The following is a 17655-nucleotide window of genomic DNA, read 5'->3' as shown; positions in this document are numbered from 1 at the left end:
TTATAACAATGATGATTCCTGCTTTGGCTCTTTCCATGTACCTTCAGTTAAAGTGTATATGTGCAAATATATACACCAGTGACACAAATAGATCTGTAATACATGAGGTAGAATAGGATTTATAGCAAAAATTGTGATTTATATTTATTTGCTTATACTGATTTTATTATTTTATGATTTTTATTTTTTCCATTTTAGTTGATTTACAGCAAAAAATGTGATTTAGATTAGATACAGGAAAGCTAATTCTTCATAGTGTGGCCAGCAGGAAGAGTATACTGGCAGAGGCTGTGAGAAAAGCGTTTGATTGGAGAATCCGGGGGTTGAGGCTTCCCACTCCTGCTTGCCACGCTTACTTTACCTGTCTGCCTCCCTCGGGAGAAAAACAGCACAGTTAACAGTGACTCTCTAGATGTGCGATAATACTGAAACTTCTTTGAAAATAATTCATTTTTCTGGTTGTTTGGTCGATGTAAAACCCTGAAGACCTTGTAAACAAAATATTCTTATCAGCATGGAAGGGTCCACAAGTTTTTTCTTTTTGTTCTTATTTCCATTTTTTTGCCTCCCCAAAGCATATGGAAGTTCCCCAGGCCAGGGATCAGATTAGATCACAGATGCAGCTGCAGCCTATGCCACAGCTGCGGCAATGCCATATCGTTTAATCCACTGTGCCAGGATGGGGATCAAACCTGCATCCTGGCACTGCCAGACACAGCCAACCCCCTTGTGCCACAGCAGGAACTCCAGGTCCACAAGGCTTAACTCCCGCCTGAAGTGAGGGAAGGGACTATCCCTAAGGTAGTCAACATTAAGCATTATTATCACCCATTCCTTAGCTTTCCCATGATCAACCTGAGGTGGCTAGTGCAGTTACACACATAATGTAGAATATTAGAAGTAAATCTGAGCAAGAGAAAACCCACATGTAAATAGGTTAGGACAGGGAATATATTAGAACGCAGACACACAGGCCTCAGGTTCCTATGTAAGCACTAAAGCTGAGCTGAAAACTGACCCGGAACTTCACGACAGCCAAAGTGAAAAGAGAAACACATCTAGTTATACAATCTACTTGTCTGTGAGGAAGACACATCAGTTACTCAAATTCAGCCAAGGATTTCATGACATTTGGCCCTGAAAGAAAATTCTCTCATGGGATTTTCCATAAGGGATGTAAAATGACCGGGGGCACAGTAGATCTAGAGGAAATGCACTAGTGGGCTCAATGGAGCTGTCTCTTCTTAAATCCCTTTATGGATGTAGAGGTCACAATAGTCAAAAGACAAGTTAGTAAAACACTCCTGGTAGGAGGTGAGATTTCTGTATATATGAGCTCCGGACAGTGTGGGCAGGTATGCAGATTTCTGAAGGACCAGCTAATATACCCTTGCTCACTAAAAGCAGATACATACTGTTCAGAGCTCAGTAATCAGATCAGCAGATGGTAGGTGGTTTTCAGCCTTTTGTGAAGAGTGAGTCATCCTGTTGGGATTCTCACCTAAATAGGAACATTTCTCTCTGCATGGTGCTGGATAGAGGGAGCACCTGCAGGCAGTCCAAGATTTTCCTTAAAAAAAACCAACTCTTCAAAATAAGAAGAATGAAGAGTTCGAGTTTGTAAAGTTCTATCTAATAGAGGGTATGCAAACTCACAGACAAGTCATTTTTAAAAAAAACAAAGTTCACATTAGTTACCGATATTTAGAGGTCAATAGATTTCAAATCTGGCAATCCCAGATGCTCACACCACACTTGGTAAAAGTCTGCTGGCTGAGTGTAAAGCATTTGCCCAGGCTTTAGGCATTTGAATGTCCTGCTAGAGAATGATCATTTGGACTGAAAAAAATTTCAAAGTAGAAATTAAGTTTCTCACTCTGCCTATAGAAAAATCTAAATAATGCCTCCCATGAAATGGATGGCTTTAGGAAAAAATTTTTAATGGTTTTTATTTTTTCCATTATAGTTCGTTTACAGTGTTCTGTCAGTTTCTACTGAATAGCATAGTGTCCAGTCATACACATATATACATTCTTTTTTTCACATTATCCTCTATCATGTTCAATCATAAGTGACTAGACATAGTTCCCTGTGGTATAGAGCAGGATCTCATTGCTTATCCATTCCAAATGAGATATAGGTTATAAATAAGGAGGGCCACAACTTGCTGGTTTTATGCTACTTGAGATACTTTCTGATCTGTCTGACCACCAATTCCATTGATCTGGACTTTTAGGGTCACAGAACTCCTGGTTTTATAGGAACTAGGATTCTATATTGAACTCATGAAACTTAACCTCAAACAGTTCTTGACCACAGGGTCAAAGAAAAACCATGCAAAACTGCAACTTTTCTTTTTAAAACATGCATGAGAAATCATGCAAAACTGCAACTTTTCTTTTCAAAAGTTTACTTTTTCTAATTATAGAATAAATGTACAATGTCAATAATTTAGAAAATAAAGAATTTAGACTATTTTTTCCAGCTTTTTATTTTGAAAAATTTCAAACCAACAGAGTATAGATATGCAGGCCAAGGGTCCTTCCAGTTACTAATACCAAGCCATAAATTTCTCAAGAGCTTCCGGGTAGTCAGAATGAAAGGAGAAAACAGCCAGTTATGTAATTCGCATTGCCTATAAGGAGAGAACCTGTCAGTCACTCAGGAATAGCCAAGAGTTTCATGGCAGTTGGTTGAGAGAGAAAATTTCTCTTGTGTTCATTTAATAGGGAATACAAAGGGACATCACACACAACAACCCCGTCATAACCACTGGTGAGTTCAGTAAACTCTGTTGTCTAGTCTTTCACTGTGCATGGTACGAAGGAAGGCAGCTGCCTGGGGGTGGGTTAAGAGCATGGACTCCAGAACCCAACTACCTGGGTTTGAATCCTGGCTCCTCACTGTTGTGTGACCTTGAGTAAACTACTTAACCCTTAGATACCATAGTTACCTGAATTATAAAGTGTTGTGATTACTAACATCACTACCTCAAAGGGCTATTATGAGGCTTAAATGAGTTAATGCCCAGAATGTACCTAAAACAGTACCTGGCACAAAGCATCACCATTATTACAGTAAATTGCTAAAATAAAGGCGTGCACATGATGTAACAGTACAGAGGCAGGGCACTTAGACTACATAGGGGAGAGGATGCCTGATCTACAACTTAACTGCTGTTAGTATGACCTTGGCCCAGTTACTTAAACTTTGTATTCCCACCAGCTAAAACAGAGAGAATGTCAGTTACTGATACAATAAGCTGATGTTTGTGAAATCAAATGAGAAAATACATGAGGATTAGATGAGTAAATGGAACAGAGCATGGCAAGTTTAACAAATGTTTCCAGTTGGATCTGGTGGATAAGTAAATAAATTATTCTTGTATTCAGTTTTTAAATGTGTGCATCTTTTCTGATTTAACAAGTGTACTTGGTTTAGAAATAGTTTTGCATAAATATTCATTCAGATCACAAAGCTACTTAGAAGTGATGTTCAATGATGAGTGGCAAATGAGCACAACTCTCTTGCTTGCTTTTCTGAAATTATCATGGTTATATTCATTTTTTTTTTTTTTTTTGGCTACACCTGTGGCATGTGGAAGTTCCCAGGCTAGGGATCAGACCTGTGCCACAGCAATGATAGGAGCTACAGCAGTGACAAGGCTGGATCCTTAACCCACTGTGCCACCAGGGTATTCCCCGGTTGTGTCCATTTTTTGAGGCACATTGTGTCCACCTGAGAAAGTAGATAAATACCTTGATTTACATTTGGAAAAAATGATTGTTCCCTCATCTGTTTTATTTTATATATCCCTCATGTCACTTCTACAGAATTCTCTTATAGAATGGAGTATATTGTGTTATAGTCACAGTTCATTCAATTTATTCCTTTTTTTTGTTTAAAAAAGAACAATGCCGGAGTTCCCATTGTGGCGGAGAGGAAACAAATCCGACTAGGAACCATGAGGTTGTGGGTTTGATCCCTAGCCTCACTCAGTGGGTTAAGGATCTGGCATTGCCGTGAGCTGTGGTGTAGGTCGAAGATGCGGCTTGTATCTGGCATTGCTGTCTGTGGCATAGGCCTGCAGCTATAGTTCTGATTCGACCCCTAGCCTGGGAATCTCCATATGCCGTGGATGCGGCCCTAAAAAGACAAAAAGATAAAAAAAAAAACCAAAAAACAAAAATCGACAACAATGGAAATTACATACTTACATATTTAACTTCCTTCCTAAACTGAGTTTTTTGAGCGATTGTGTCATATCCATATCCATAGTGTATGGACATAAGCTGGAACATAAAACACTGACTCTCACTGTTTGGTGAAATGAATAGGATTTGAAGTGTGCTGTTATAAGCAAATGAGTCTAGTATAAAGTTAAGGGGACTCTAGGAATTTATGTGAAAATCATAGACAGTCTGATCTTCTCCTTTGATAGACGAAAAACCCAAGCCTGGAATAGCCAAGTTGCCAAAGGTTACTTAGCTAGTTCACAGCTAGAACCAAGACTAAAATCCCAAACTCCCACCAACTAGTCCAGATGCCAATCCACTATAGTGACCTGCTTTTCAGACCCCAGGAATTTGGTCTGAAAAGTGTCTACCTCTACTAACTCACTACAACTGATATTGCTGGTCACCAGCCACATTTGTGTTGCTAAATCCAATCCTTTTCAGCCCTTGATATACTTGCCCTATTTGTGGTCTCTGGCTCAGATGGCTCCATCTCCCCTTTTCAGTTCTTTCCTCCCTTGCCTCCAGAGGCATTACATTCCCCTGGTTCTTTTCTCTCTCTAGCATTGTCCCTCAGACTGTGGGTTTCTGTGCATCTGCCACTGCCTTTTAAACGAAGTGCTTCCGGGGATCCTCTGTACTATTTCTTCTATATTCTTTGATTGACCTCATACAGGCCTAGAACTTAAATGACCAATTGTAAGTTAATGTCCTCTAAATCTCTTTTAACTCAATGTCTCTCCTCATTCAAAGACCTGTATTAATTCAGCTGCTTATAGGATATTTCCCTCTGGGTACGAAGGTTCCCTCCATCAAGCTACAGTTACACTGCAGTTGTCTTTGAGGGAGCCTAATAAATTGCGTTCTCTCTCTCTCTCTCTTTTTTTTTTCCTCTAGGTAAAAGAGAATGCAGCAAGAGACAAACTATCATCTTTATTACTGAATATATTCCTTTCCTATTGCTGTTGTTAAAAATTACCACAAATTTAGTGGCTTAAAACAACATAAATTTATTATCTTACAGTTCTGGAGATGAGAGATCCTACAATCAAGGCATTGGCAGGGCTTGAGGGGAGAATCTGTTTCCCTGCCTTTACCAGCTTCTAGAGGCCACCAGCATTCCTTGGCTCCATCTGCAAAGCCAGCAGTGCAAATTCTTAAAATCTTTCTCTCTGACCTCTGCTTCCATCATTGAATCTCATTCTCTGACTCCCACTCTCCTGCCTCTAGCCCACCAGACAATCCAAGATAACCCATCTCAAGATCCTTAATTTAACACACGTGCAAAGTCCCTTTTGCCATGTAGGGTGACATTCACAAGTTCTGGAGATTAGGACATGAACCTCTTTCAGGGACCATAATTCTGTATACTATAACTAACAAAGTTGGTATTGGATATTACCTTTGGATGCAGAGCTCCCTAATGCTAAAGTCTAAAATCAAATAGGGGAGTTCCAGTCTTGGCGCAGAGGAAATGAATCCAGACTAGGAACCATGAGATTGTGGGTTTGATCCCTGACCTTGCTCAGTAGGTTAAGGATCTGGCATTGCTGTGAGCTGTGGTGTAGGTCGCAGACATGGCTCGGATCTGGCGTTGCTGTGGTTCTGGCGTAGGCTGGCAGCTGTAGCTCTGATTTGACCCCCCCCCCCCAGACTGGGAACCTCCATATGCTACGGGTGCAGCCCTAGAAAGACAAAAAAAAAAAAAAAAATAGCTTTACTAACTTGTATTCCTGGACCAGGTACCCTCAATCCCACCCCTAGGCCCTGCTCCTGGTGAATCAGAGAACACAAATTTCCCTAATGGAAGCTTTCTTTTCTTCTTTTTCTTTTTTTGGCTGCACCCACAGCATGTGATAGCTCTTGGGTCAGGGACTGAATCTGTGCCACAGCAGTGACTGGAGCCACAGCAGTGACAACACTGAATCCTTAACCTGCTGGGCCATGAGGGGACTCCAGAAGCTTTAAGAAGAAAAAATGGTATGGGCTACACATATCCATTTTCTCCTTTTAATTTCATCAGCCAGGAAATCACTGCTCCAGCGAGGAGTGAGCTGGAGGCAGGTGCAGTGAGAAGCCAGGATTATATTATGTACAAATGAATGTTATTTTGTATTGAAGGAAACATGATGAGTGAAGAATGAATGTTTCCCCAACAACATATCCATTTTTGAACTTATCATCATATGCCACAAATCTGATCATCCTCCTCGGACTGTCACTGTTGTTATCTAGTACCTTAGATCAGAAACTTAGAGGCGTTCCCATCGTGGCACAGTGGTTAACGAATCCGCAGTGGTTAACGGAATCTGACTAGGAACCATGAGGTTTCGGGTTCAGTCCCTGGCCTTGCTCAGTGGGTTATGGATCCAGCATTGCCTCGAGCTGTGGTGTAGGTCGAAGATGCGGCTCAGATCCCGAATTGCTGTGGCTCTGGCATAGGCCAGTGGCTACAGTTCCAATTAGACCCCTAGCCTGGGAACCTCCATATGCCGCGGGAGTGGCCCTAGAAAAGGCAAAAAGGCAAAAAGACAAAAAAAAAGAAAAAAAAGAAACTTGTAGATAACTTAGACTCATTCTTCTTCACATCTTGTTAAATGTCCCCACCATTTACCCCGGCACCCATACTAGAAACTTGGCCTACTTGTCTTTCCCTCACTCAGTGCTGTCAACTCTACTACCTCAACATTGCTCACCTCTATCCCTTCCTCTGCCTATTCCCACTGCCAATACTTTGGTTAAGCCTCTGACCACTTCTTATGTGGAGTACAGCTATGACCTCGTAATGGTCTTCTGCCTCAAGCTTTGCTCTTTCTGTCCATTTTCACTTGCATACCTTTACTCACGAAACTTTGTCTGGAATTAAGCATGCTTTCCAGTTACTGTCTCCAAATCCCCACACCCCGGACCTCCAGTTTGCCCACGGATCAAGCAGAATTGACTGTGCAACAAGCAGGATCAGACTTGAACCTAGGTTTCCCTGACTCTGAAGTCCAGGCTCTTAACTGCTCTTGCCCGACTGTTTTCTCTTATAAAAAAAGATGTTTTAAAGTCCAGTGAGCCTTATACTTTAAAAACACCTTTGCATACATTATTTTCTTTTAGCCGCACAATTCCCCAACGTAGGCAGAATAGGTAGTTATCCTCATTTATAAAATGAGGAAACAGTCTGGGGAATAAAGCCAGGTCCGTCACACGATGCTGCTGGTGAACGAGTGTCATTCAGCGGTCTTCCACATTAGCCGTGTACTCAGCCCCTTCTGGTCCCAGTCTTTGGAGAGACTTCCTGAACGCTGCAGAACTGGCCGTGGTGTCCTCCCCACTCTGGACAAGGCCGCTGCTCTTTCCACGGGCGCCCCAGCGATTGCGACAGGGACCTTCCCACTTGCAGTGACGCAATCGGTTACGCCAAACAGTGACGTACACTGACATGACTTACCCTGAGCCAGGTGCCGGCAGGACGGCCACACCCTGGGGCCCCCTACTCTAGAGGGCAGCGGGTCTCGCGGGTGGGGTAAGCCGCAAAACCCGCGGGAGGTAACTCCGGGCCCTAAATCCCCGGACCCCGCGGGCCCGCCACCGATCGGTTGCTAAGTGACGCTAGCGCGCAGAGGCGCGTGCGCGGCCACGGCGGTGTGCGTGAGAGCGGACGCGCGCCGCGGCGGCGGCGGTGGCGAGGACGGCGGTGACGGCAGCGGCCGAGGGGGCGGTGGCTACGAGGGGGGTGCGAAGCGGGCGGAAGAGGCGTCTGCGCCCGCGGCGAGGTCGCAGAGGAACATCGTGGGGGTGAGTAGCCGCGGCCTCGCTGGGGAGGTGGGGCCTGGCCGCACCTGCTGCGCGGGCCCGGGGCGCGGGGACGCGCTCCTCTCCACGCCCCGCAGCCGCTTTCTCCGGGGGCGGGGAAGGAGCGGGGACGGAGCGGGGACGGGGGCTGACGAGGGTCAATTCTTGGGCGCGGGCGCTCTGGGAAGCGGCAGCCGGGGATCAGCGAAGCCTCTTTAGTCCTGAAAGGTGTCGTGGGGAGCAGGCGTCGGGGTGGGGAGGTGGTTCGGGGTGGCTCTGCCAGGCTTCGGACCGAGAAGTCGGAATCCCGAGAAGCCCAGGTTCCCGGAGTAGCCTCACCTGCTGCCCCCCGAGACCCGGCCGAGGCGGAACCGGGGACGCTGTGATTGGGGTTCGGAAAGTTTGGCACTGCTGGGGCCTTCAACGCCCCTGCCCTGGCTGGGCCCCGAGGAGGAGAGGGTTGTTATGGAGAGAGTTGTGAATCAGTGCCTGCGTGCGGCATCAGACACACCCACGACCTGGGGAAGGCGATCTGTCAGTGTAGAGGGGGCGGCCAACCTGTTGCCTGGTGTTTCCAACTTCATGGGTGTGTGCACGTGTTTAATGCACGCACAAAACTTTGGCGGCCCTGAGCATTTTTATCACATTGTTGCTGCAGATTTTGAGGCCAAGGGGCAGATAGCCATCTATACTCAAAAATCACCTGTTTTATTTCCCTAAACTACGTTGCGCTTCTGTCATTATTAGGGCCAAGGAAGTGTGGAGGCGGTGGTTTTTGTTTTTCTTAAAAGTAGTGGAGGCTTGCTGTTTACTAGGCAGAAAATACAGTTTCTTTTCGGCGTGTGGGCTAGAAAATGTAGATGGTCGGACAAGCTTGATTGGAAAGGTGCAGCTAATCATCAGTCCAGTGCTTTTCTCTCGGTGCGCTGGACTCCCTCGTGGGTAGATGTGTGATGGGTGTAGTGACCATGCTTGGGAGAATGGAGTATGGGAGGTAGAAAAGCAGTCAGCCTTTTCTGACTGTTGATGAAGGCAGTGCCTAGAACCCACAGAAAGAGACTATACTGACATTTAATCATGATTTGTGCAGGAAATTAAAAAAAAAACTTGTAACTTTCCATTTAGCTTTAAAATTCTGTGATTCAGTTGCATCACTGAGGATCTGTAAAGTATGTTGCTTGAGGTTCTTTCATCTTGGAACCAGTGACAACCTTGCTCCGTTACTTGGAATTCAGTATTTTGCGCGCTGAAATACAATACCTTTTAGGACAGAAATCATGTTTGTTTTCTTCAGGGCCATATCTCTAGTACCTACGAAAGTGCCTGCCACAGGATAGGCACGTAATAAATATTATATATGACACCACGGATAAGTCATGGGTCAGTGTATAGCAAGCATTTAACTCAGTCCTTCAAGTAGTTAATACCTTTGTCCCCTCTGCCTGTTGTTATGCTATATGTGGGAAGAGGATTGTGGGATTACAAATGACATAAAAGACTTGTTTCCCCCCCCCCCCCTTTAAAAGCAAACAGTCTAGCTAGGAAAATAAAACATATAATATAATTATGAAACCAAATGAGGTGTGTAAACAGGTGTTATGTGAAATGCTATACTTTTGAGTGCAGTAGAAGTTTAGAAGAGATAAGACTTGTGGGCTGAGTGAGTGAATTCTTTGGGAGAGGTAAGATTTGATCTTGTCTTTGTCATTTTTTTTTTTTGCCTTTTCTAGGGCAGAGAACTAGACTTCTGTCTTCTTTGGGAAGCTGGGTGCCAGTGTTCCTGAATTTTCTTTTCTTTTTTCTTTTTTTTTTTTTTTTTTTTGGCTGTCCTGTGGCATATGGAGGTTCCCAGGCTAGGGGTCAAATTCGAGCTGTAGCCAACCGCCTATGCCAGAGCCACAGCAACGCGGGATCCGAGCTGAGTCTGCAACCTACACCACAGCTCATGGCAACGCCGAATCCTTAACCCACTGAGCAAGGCCAGGGATTGAACCCGCAACCTCATGGTTCCTAGTTGGATTTGTTAACTACTGTGCCACGACGGGAACTCCTGATCTTGTCTTTGAAAGAAGTGTGAAATTTCTCTTAGAGAAGAGATAGTCGTATGTTGAGAAAACTGTGAATTTGGTCATTGGGTGATATATTGAGGCACTTTACATGTCCTATGAGTGGAGCAGAAGTCTCTGATAGGGGAGAATTGGGAAGATAAGGTTTAGCAGGTGGGGAAGGGCAAGTATTAAGACTAAGGCAGGTTTATCACCATTCCACTGATAACAAGATAGAGCCTGCTTGAGAGGGGTGGGAGTTGTGTTACTCAAAGTAGAGTCTTAGACAAGACTAAGTGTTATCTTTACTTAAAATGAAAGGATATTGTAGTTAAACCAGAATCAGATTGAACCAAATACTGTAGTTGAACCAAATCAGAGGTACAATATACCTCTGATTTCAGTTACTAATTAGAATAAATGCCTCACTAATGTGCCTGTATCTTCTGTACTTAGTCAGCAGCCCATGTCCTCATTTCTAAAATCTACCTGATGTGCTTGGGCTGATCCATTGGAAATTTCCTGAAATGATGTACCCAAAGCAATTATCCAGCCACTCTCGGTGACACAGTTTTGCTTAGGATTATCTCCTTTAGTGGCCTATGAAGTTTGTAGTTACCGCTGACCTTGTAAAAATACAAATAATGTTAGCTGGAAAAGGGTCATTTGAAGAAAGGGTGCTCAAAAATATTGACAAAAAGATTTGAGAAAGTTAAAGGTGCTGTTGCTAAATATTGAACCCTTAGTCTTCATCTTTTGTTAAGTGAGCATTCTTTTGACTGTTGCATAAACCTGAAGTTGTATTGCCAACCTTTGTAATGTTGCAACGCCAAATGTTGCATTATTTAATAACTCAGCAAATATTTATTGGGTGCTGGCTAGGAAGACAAAGAATAAAATGCAGTATACCTGAGTTACCAGGAATTCATGAGAGGAGACAAACACTAATCATAATTTTTATGAGAAGAGTTCATCACTCTTTTTTTTTTTTTTTGGTCTTTTTAGGGTCTGCAGCATATGGAAGTTCCCAGGCTGGGGGTTGAATTGGAGCTGTAGCCGCCAACCTACACCCATACACTGCAGCTCACAGCAACGCTGGGTCCTTAACCCTCTGATTGGGGCCAAGGATCATACCTGCATCCTCATAGATACTAGACAGATTGAGTACTGCTGAGCCACAAGAGGAACTCCAAGTTCATCACTTTTAAACACAGCATTGTAAATCAGCCACACTTCAATTAAAAAAAAAAGTGTTATTGGAGTTGGCTCAGCGGGTTAAGAACCTGACTAGTATCCACTAGGACTCGAGTTTGATCACTGGCCTCTCTCACTGCAGCTCCTACTTGACCCCTAGCCTGGCAACTTCCATGTGCTGCAGGTGGGGCCCTAAAAGAAAAAAGTTACCACTTTTGGGATGAATAAAATGCTGAAGGAGTAGGTCACTTTGGCAGGGGGATAAATTATAGAGTTGGGGAAAACTTTAAATAGAAGAGGGTGGAACTTAGCCCTGAGGTTGAACTCGAATTTTATGATGTAAGAAAGGGAAAGCAGTCATTCCAGGCAGAGAGGAGAGCATAGACAAAGTTGCCAAATATTGAAATTGAATGAGAGTTTTGGAAAACCTTGGGTTGTTTTTTGTAGGCTTCTTGTATGGCAGAAGTGATGAAGCTGGCAAGGGATGGTTGGAGCTAAATTATAAGTGGGTCTTCCATTCCAAAAAACCTAGACTCCCTCCTTCTAACTCTACCTCTGTGTTGGTGATGGAGAGCTTTGGAAGATAGAATAATCAAAACGTTAACTGGCAGTTTCATATGCAGAATTGCATGAGAAAGGAGAGGTTGGGAGACCAGGTAGGATGCAGGTGAGAGAGGCTGGGAGCCTGAAGAGAGACAGTGGGAATGGGTGGCTTGTAGAGATATTTTAGATGTTAAAATTTCTAAATGTTTTGAACAGCTGGAGGTGAGACAGAGAGAAGTCAAAGGTGACATGTCTAGCTTGAGTAAGTGGTGATTATGAAGACATTAAGTTAGAAAATACAGGAGAAGGAACAGACCAACAGTGGAGGGAAGAAACTATGGCATGTTGGAGCTTAGAGAGGTCCATTAGGTAACTAGAAATTCTATTCCAGAGTTTATGAGATAGTTTTGGGATAATTGTAACTGACAGTCCCCAGGGTTGTGGAAGTGGTACCATTCTAGGAGTTAGTAGTTAATACTGTGAACATTGGAGTTAGAAAAACCTGAAGTCAGATCTCTGTTATGCCGCTATTGGTTGGGTTGGGTGACCTTGGGCAAGTTATTTAGCATCTCGAAACAAAGTTTCTTATGAAAAATTGGGTTAATAATACTTTAAAGAATGGTTATGGAGGAGTTCCCATCATGGCTCAGTGGTTAATGAATCCAACTAGGAACCATGAGGTTTCGGGTTCCATCCCTGGCCTTGCTCAGTGGGTTAAGGATCCGGCATTGCCGTGAGCTGTGGTATAGGTCGCAGACGTGGCTCAGATCCCGAGTTGCTGTGGCTGTGGCGTAGGTTGGCAGCTACAGCTCTGATTGGACCCCTAGCCTAGGAACCTCCATATGCTGTGGGTGCAGCCCTAAAACAAAAAAAAAAAAAAAAGAAGAAGAAGAATTGTCATGGAGATTAGTATAATATGTGCATAATAGCACAGTGCAGTGCCAAGAGTAAAAACTGGAAAGGGCAAGGAGGGGGAACTTTTGGCAACAACAACTTAGGCCAAATTTAGATGGATTCTCAGACTTGAGCATGCATCAGAAATAACTGGAGGCTTTGGTAAAACACAGATTTCTAAGTCCCACCCCTGAAGTTTCTGATTTAGTAGGTCTGGGTCGGGCTCAAGAATTTGCATTTTGAACAAATTCTCAGGTGATGCTGTTGTATTTGAGAGCCACTGATTAGAGCGTTAACGAAAGAAGGGAAACCAGCATAGAGGCTAACAAAGAGATTGAGGTTGATGGAGAACCTGGAGAGAGTTTAGAGAAGGGTAAGGAAATAACATCCTGCAGGCTCTCTAGATGTACCAGTCTGCTTTCCAATTCCACGGACCTCCTCTCATTCTTATTTCTGTCTTCTCCAGAATTTGGTATGGTGCTCGGCACACAGCATTGTTTGAAGCTTTGAAGTTTATTACTGTCCTTGTGTGTGACTGCACAAACTCACACGAAGATTTCATTCATCCTCTTATTGTTTCTAACTTTACAGCTACACACACACAAACACAATAACTATAGAAAATTTCTTTTGAATAGCTGATGCAAAGCTTGGTGCTTTGACTTTGTGTTAGACGCCCCCCCCCACAAATGTCAGAGAGTCCAGTTTATAAAATAATAGTAATAGGTGTTAAGATTACGCCTGTGTTTTGTATTAGGCACTTCGCAGGTTAATAGGGTAAGCAAATAATACACTTCCTGTACTTGGGACCATTATAATAGGATGGGCAAAATGGGCAAAACTTGAAGGAAAGAAACAGGACGAGATATAATCACAGAAATGTGGGTAGAGAAGAGCCAGAATATAAGGACGACTTTCTTGTATGCAGATATACTTTGGATCTTCTATGTTTCATACACTCATATAGCACAAGTGTTGGTTCTCACCTGTGATAGGAAGTTATAAGGGAGTTCAGCTGAATAAGGGAATCAAACTATCCTTGTGCAGAGATAAGAGATATATTGTAAAGAGATTTCAGGAGTTAAATTGTAGCTTAATAGACCAGTTAGCTACTCACCATGCTTCTCCGGCTCTTGTTCTCTCTTATTTTTTCTGCTAACATTCATTAAGTATTTACTATGTGCCCGAAACTGTGCAGAGTGCTGCACATAGAGAAATGAGTAGGCATCAAGGACTTGAAGTTAAAATCATTCAGTCTTATGAATGCAAGAAAAAAATATAGAGGTACACAACAATTTTTTAAGAACAGTCTAAGAATATATGATTTGGTAGAGGAAAAACATCTGCAATACTCATAGAATATGATAAGTCCTATATAAATATTGATCACAGACTTGGTCCTGCAATACTTGTTCAGCACCTGAGTGTTCAGTTTTGATTTCAACTCATAAGCTCTTACAATGTTTTAGAAATCATAACATATCATAAATCCACATTAATCTCCTGGGCTGCCTTTTGAATCTTTTTGTGACACAAAAAATATTCCATCAGTCAGTGTCCTTGTTTTCTTGGTTTGGGAAGTAAAAGTACATATAAGCAAAAAGATCATTAACAACTAGCTATTGTTTATCAAGCGGCTGCATTATGCTAGGCCTTTTCTGTATGTCACTTAATCCTTATAATAACAACCCTGTAAATTGGATATTATCCTCATTTTACTCAAGGCAGCTAAATTTCAGAATGTGAAGAACAATGTGCCTGTGGTGGCCAGTGAGGTGGGACAGGCTTCAGTCCCAGCTTGGTCTCCAGAGCCAGTGCTCTTCTTGTCAGCTGGGGCAGATTTTGAAGCACTGTGGGAATTGCAAAGAGGTAAAACAGATGGAGAAATCTAATCTTGTTTCGGCTGATTTGGGGAAAGTTGTTAGAGAAGTTAGAATTTTGATAACTGCTTGAATGACTAGAAACAATTTCACAACAATGTTAGAGATGGAGGGAAAGGAGGTAGACAAAGATCACAATGCTGATTTTCCTGTGAAGATGTGCTATATCTGACTCAAAACTTTTTTTTTTTTTTTTTAGTGGAATGACAGAGTATTTTACATAAGCATTCATATTCTCTATGTATAGGTACAGTCTTCTAGAGGAAGAATTGTACTTTTCCAAGCTAATGACATTTAAAGTAAATTCAGAACTTCTTTTTTTATCACTTAGTGAAAAACATCTTGCTGCTCACCCCAGATAATGCATACTTGAGATTCCCAGCTAATCCTCTTTCTCTTTACACCCCTTACTCCTTTCACTCACCCAAGTGCTTATTTTTTAATCTATTTACAAAGTAAATATTTGCATATTCTACTTCTGGTTTAATGTTCTTATTCTGATTTGATTTAGCCCTTTTATTTATTTATTTTTTAATAGTATTTATTGAGGACAAGAATGGTAGTTGTTTTGTTTCTTTTTTGATTTTTTTTTTTTGTGTGTGTGTCTTTTTGCCATTTCTTGGGCCACTCCCGAGGCATATGGAGGTTCCCAGGCTAGGGGTTGAATCAGAGCTGTAGCCACTGGCCTACGCCAGAGCCACAGCAACGCCGGATCTGAGCTGTGTCTGCAACCTACACCACAGCTCACGGCAACGCCGGATCATTAACCCACTGAGCAAGGGCAGGGATGGAACCCAAAACATCATGGTTCCTAGTCGGATTCGTTAACCACTGAGCCACTACGGGAACTCCCTGTTTATTCTTAAATATAAATGTCACCTACCATGTTACTGTATTGCATCTTCCTTTTTTTTTTTCATTGTATCTTGGAGGCTATTTCATATCAGTACATGAAAAGGCTTCCTCATTCTCTTCAGCCAGCTGCATAGTATTCCATTGTATGGATGTTGTCAGGAAAAATTGTGAAAGACTATGACATGGGCATAAAAGATTACTAACTTCTGTCTTGTGCACTCTTCCAGGTTATCTGTACTTTAAGGTACTTTCACTGTTGTTGAGCTAATTCATAACTCTGCATATTGTGGAAAACTGAGAATAATGCAGATGATTCTTGTCCATACAGACACAAATGAATTTTTTTGAGTGTAATGGAGTTGAATGTTATCCTGGGGATATTGAGCAATTTTGCATCTACTTGTAAAGCAATTTCAGCATTCCAGATAGTGTGTGTGTGTGCTTTGACTTCTCCTTTGATCCCTTTATATTATCTGACTGGCTGCTTCATTAATTAATCCATTAAAAAAATCTTTGACATGTTTTATATTTGTTCAATTTACTTTTAAAAAAATAGCCTCTTAACAGACATAACAAGTTCCTTTTTGGTGGACATTCTGTTTATAACGCAGCTCATGCCAGTTTTAGCTTTTAATCTCTAGAAAAATCTGTGCTAGCCTGAAGAAGTACTTTGTGATAGCTTGCCAGGGAGATTAAGGGGTGAGAAAGCTTTGATAATTTTTCCATCAAACACTGTGACCTGGTCCTCAAGGAGGTTACAGCCTAGGAGGAGGAGAAATGTTATCAGATGAAGAGTAGCAGGGACGTTGGGTCATCTCCTACAGGTGAGCTAAGTGTAAGTTCCCCTAAGGGAACTGGCACTGGTTTGCTTTCCCCCCAGTATGTGCTTTTTCTCATAGGCCCCTCATCTGTGCTAGCTGAGGCAAAGAACTAGACTTCTGTCTTCTTTGGGAAGCTGGGTGCCAGTGTTCCTGGATTTTCTTTCTTTTTTGGCTGTCCTGTGGCATATGGAGTTCCCAGACCAAGGGTCAAATCTGAGCCGCAGTTGTGACGTATACTGCAGCTGTGGCATGGCCGGGTCCTTAACCCACTGTGCAGGCTAGGGGTGGAACTTGCATCCCAGTACTCCAGAGAAGCTGCTTGTCCCCTTGTGCCACAGCAGGAACTTCCAGTATTCCTGTTTTTAATACTGGCTGTGGAACTAGTCAAGACTTGGGCACTCAAAAGGAAACCCACAGCCCCACCATGGGTTATTGGTTCTCACAGATAGTGGCATTAGCAAGAGACTAAAGTCAAGATGGTATAAAAATCAAGTACTGTCAAAAATTTTCTTTAGAAGATCCTTTAGTGCCTACAAAGTACCACGTCATGATTTTTTAAGTTTATGCATGCCCCAACATAAGCTAATTTTTGCAGTATGAGAATTTAATTTTACTAGAAGTTTTATTTGACACCCCTAATTTGGCTTAGCAACACCTCATTTCATGAGTGCTACCATTACTAAGCATTTCCTGGCTTGCCTCAAAAGTTCCACAGTGAAGCTATCTTTGCAGTTATGTAATTGGTGCTTTAGTTAAGTTCTCGCAAATATTTATTTTGCTGTTGTGTAGTAGTAATAATAATCTTTGTGCATTTGCATTGTTTTCAGTGATTTCTTTGTTCTCTCTACATTCTGTCATACCACCTAAAGCTTAAGAAATGTACACTTTGTTAACTACTGAAGTATTTGTGTACCATTTATTTTAGTGGTTAGTAAACTCTTCTGATGTGTGGAAATCACCTATTGAGAGAGGTTTTTTTTGTTTTTTGTCTTTTTAGGACTGCACCTGTGGCATATGGAGGTTCTCAGGCTAGGGGTCCAATCAGAGCTGTAGCCACTGGCCTACGCCACAGTCACAGCCACACAGGATCCAAGCTGCCTCTGTGACTTACACCACAGCTAATGGCAACACCAAATCCTTAACCCACTGGGTGAGGCCAGGGATTGAACCCGCATCCTCATGGATGCTAGTTAGGTTCATTAGCCACTGAGCCACGACGGGAATTTCCTAGTGAGAGTTTTTAAAGGAAGGGTTGATTGTTAATTCTCCTAAGGCAGGATAACTCTATTCCATAACCTCTTCTCCTCTCCGTTATCAGTGTTTCTGTATAGCCTTCAGTTAATTCTTCACTGCCTCCATCTATTTGTCAGTGGTTGAGGAACTTCTGAAATCACTTAACCTTCTA

At 42.6% G+C, this 17655-nt stretch overlaps 1 protein-coding gene across 3 annotated transcripts in view; it reads left to right on the top strand.

The window, feature by feature from the left end:
• The first annotated feature begins 7915 nt into the window (after positions 1 to 7915).
• Positions 7916 to 17655, top strand: part of BTBD9 (BTB domain containing 9) — a 408373-nt gene continuing 398633 nt past the window's right edge. The window contains exon 1 of one of the 3 annotated variants that reach the window (XM_047795006.1): positions 7916 to 8021. The gene's annotated coding sequence lies outside the window, so the exon portion shown is untranslated. Of the gene's footprint in view, positions 8022 to 8144; positions 8247 to 17655 lie in introns of those variants that run through there. The other 2 variants (XM_047795005.1, XM_047795004.1) reach the window with 2 other exon arrangements.

This window comes from Phacochoerus africanus, chromosome 9, assembly GCF_016906955.1.
Source record: "Phacochoerus africanus isolate WHEZ1 chromosome 9, ROS_Pafr_v1, whole genome shotgun sequence".
Lineage (NCBI taxonomy): Eukaryota > Metazoa > Chordata > Mammalia > Artiodactyla > Suidae > Phacochoerus > Phacochoerus africanus.
Note: the sequence above shows the minus strand (reverse complement) of the source record. Positions and strands in the feature narration are given on the sequence as shown.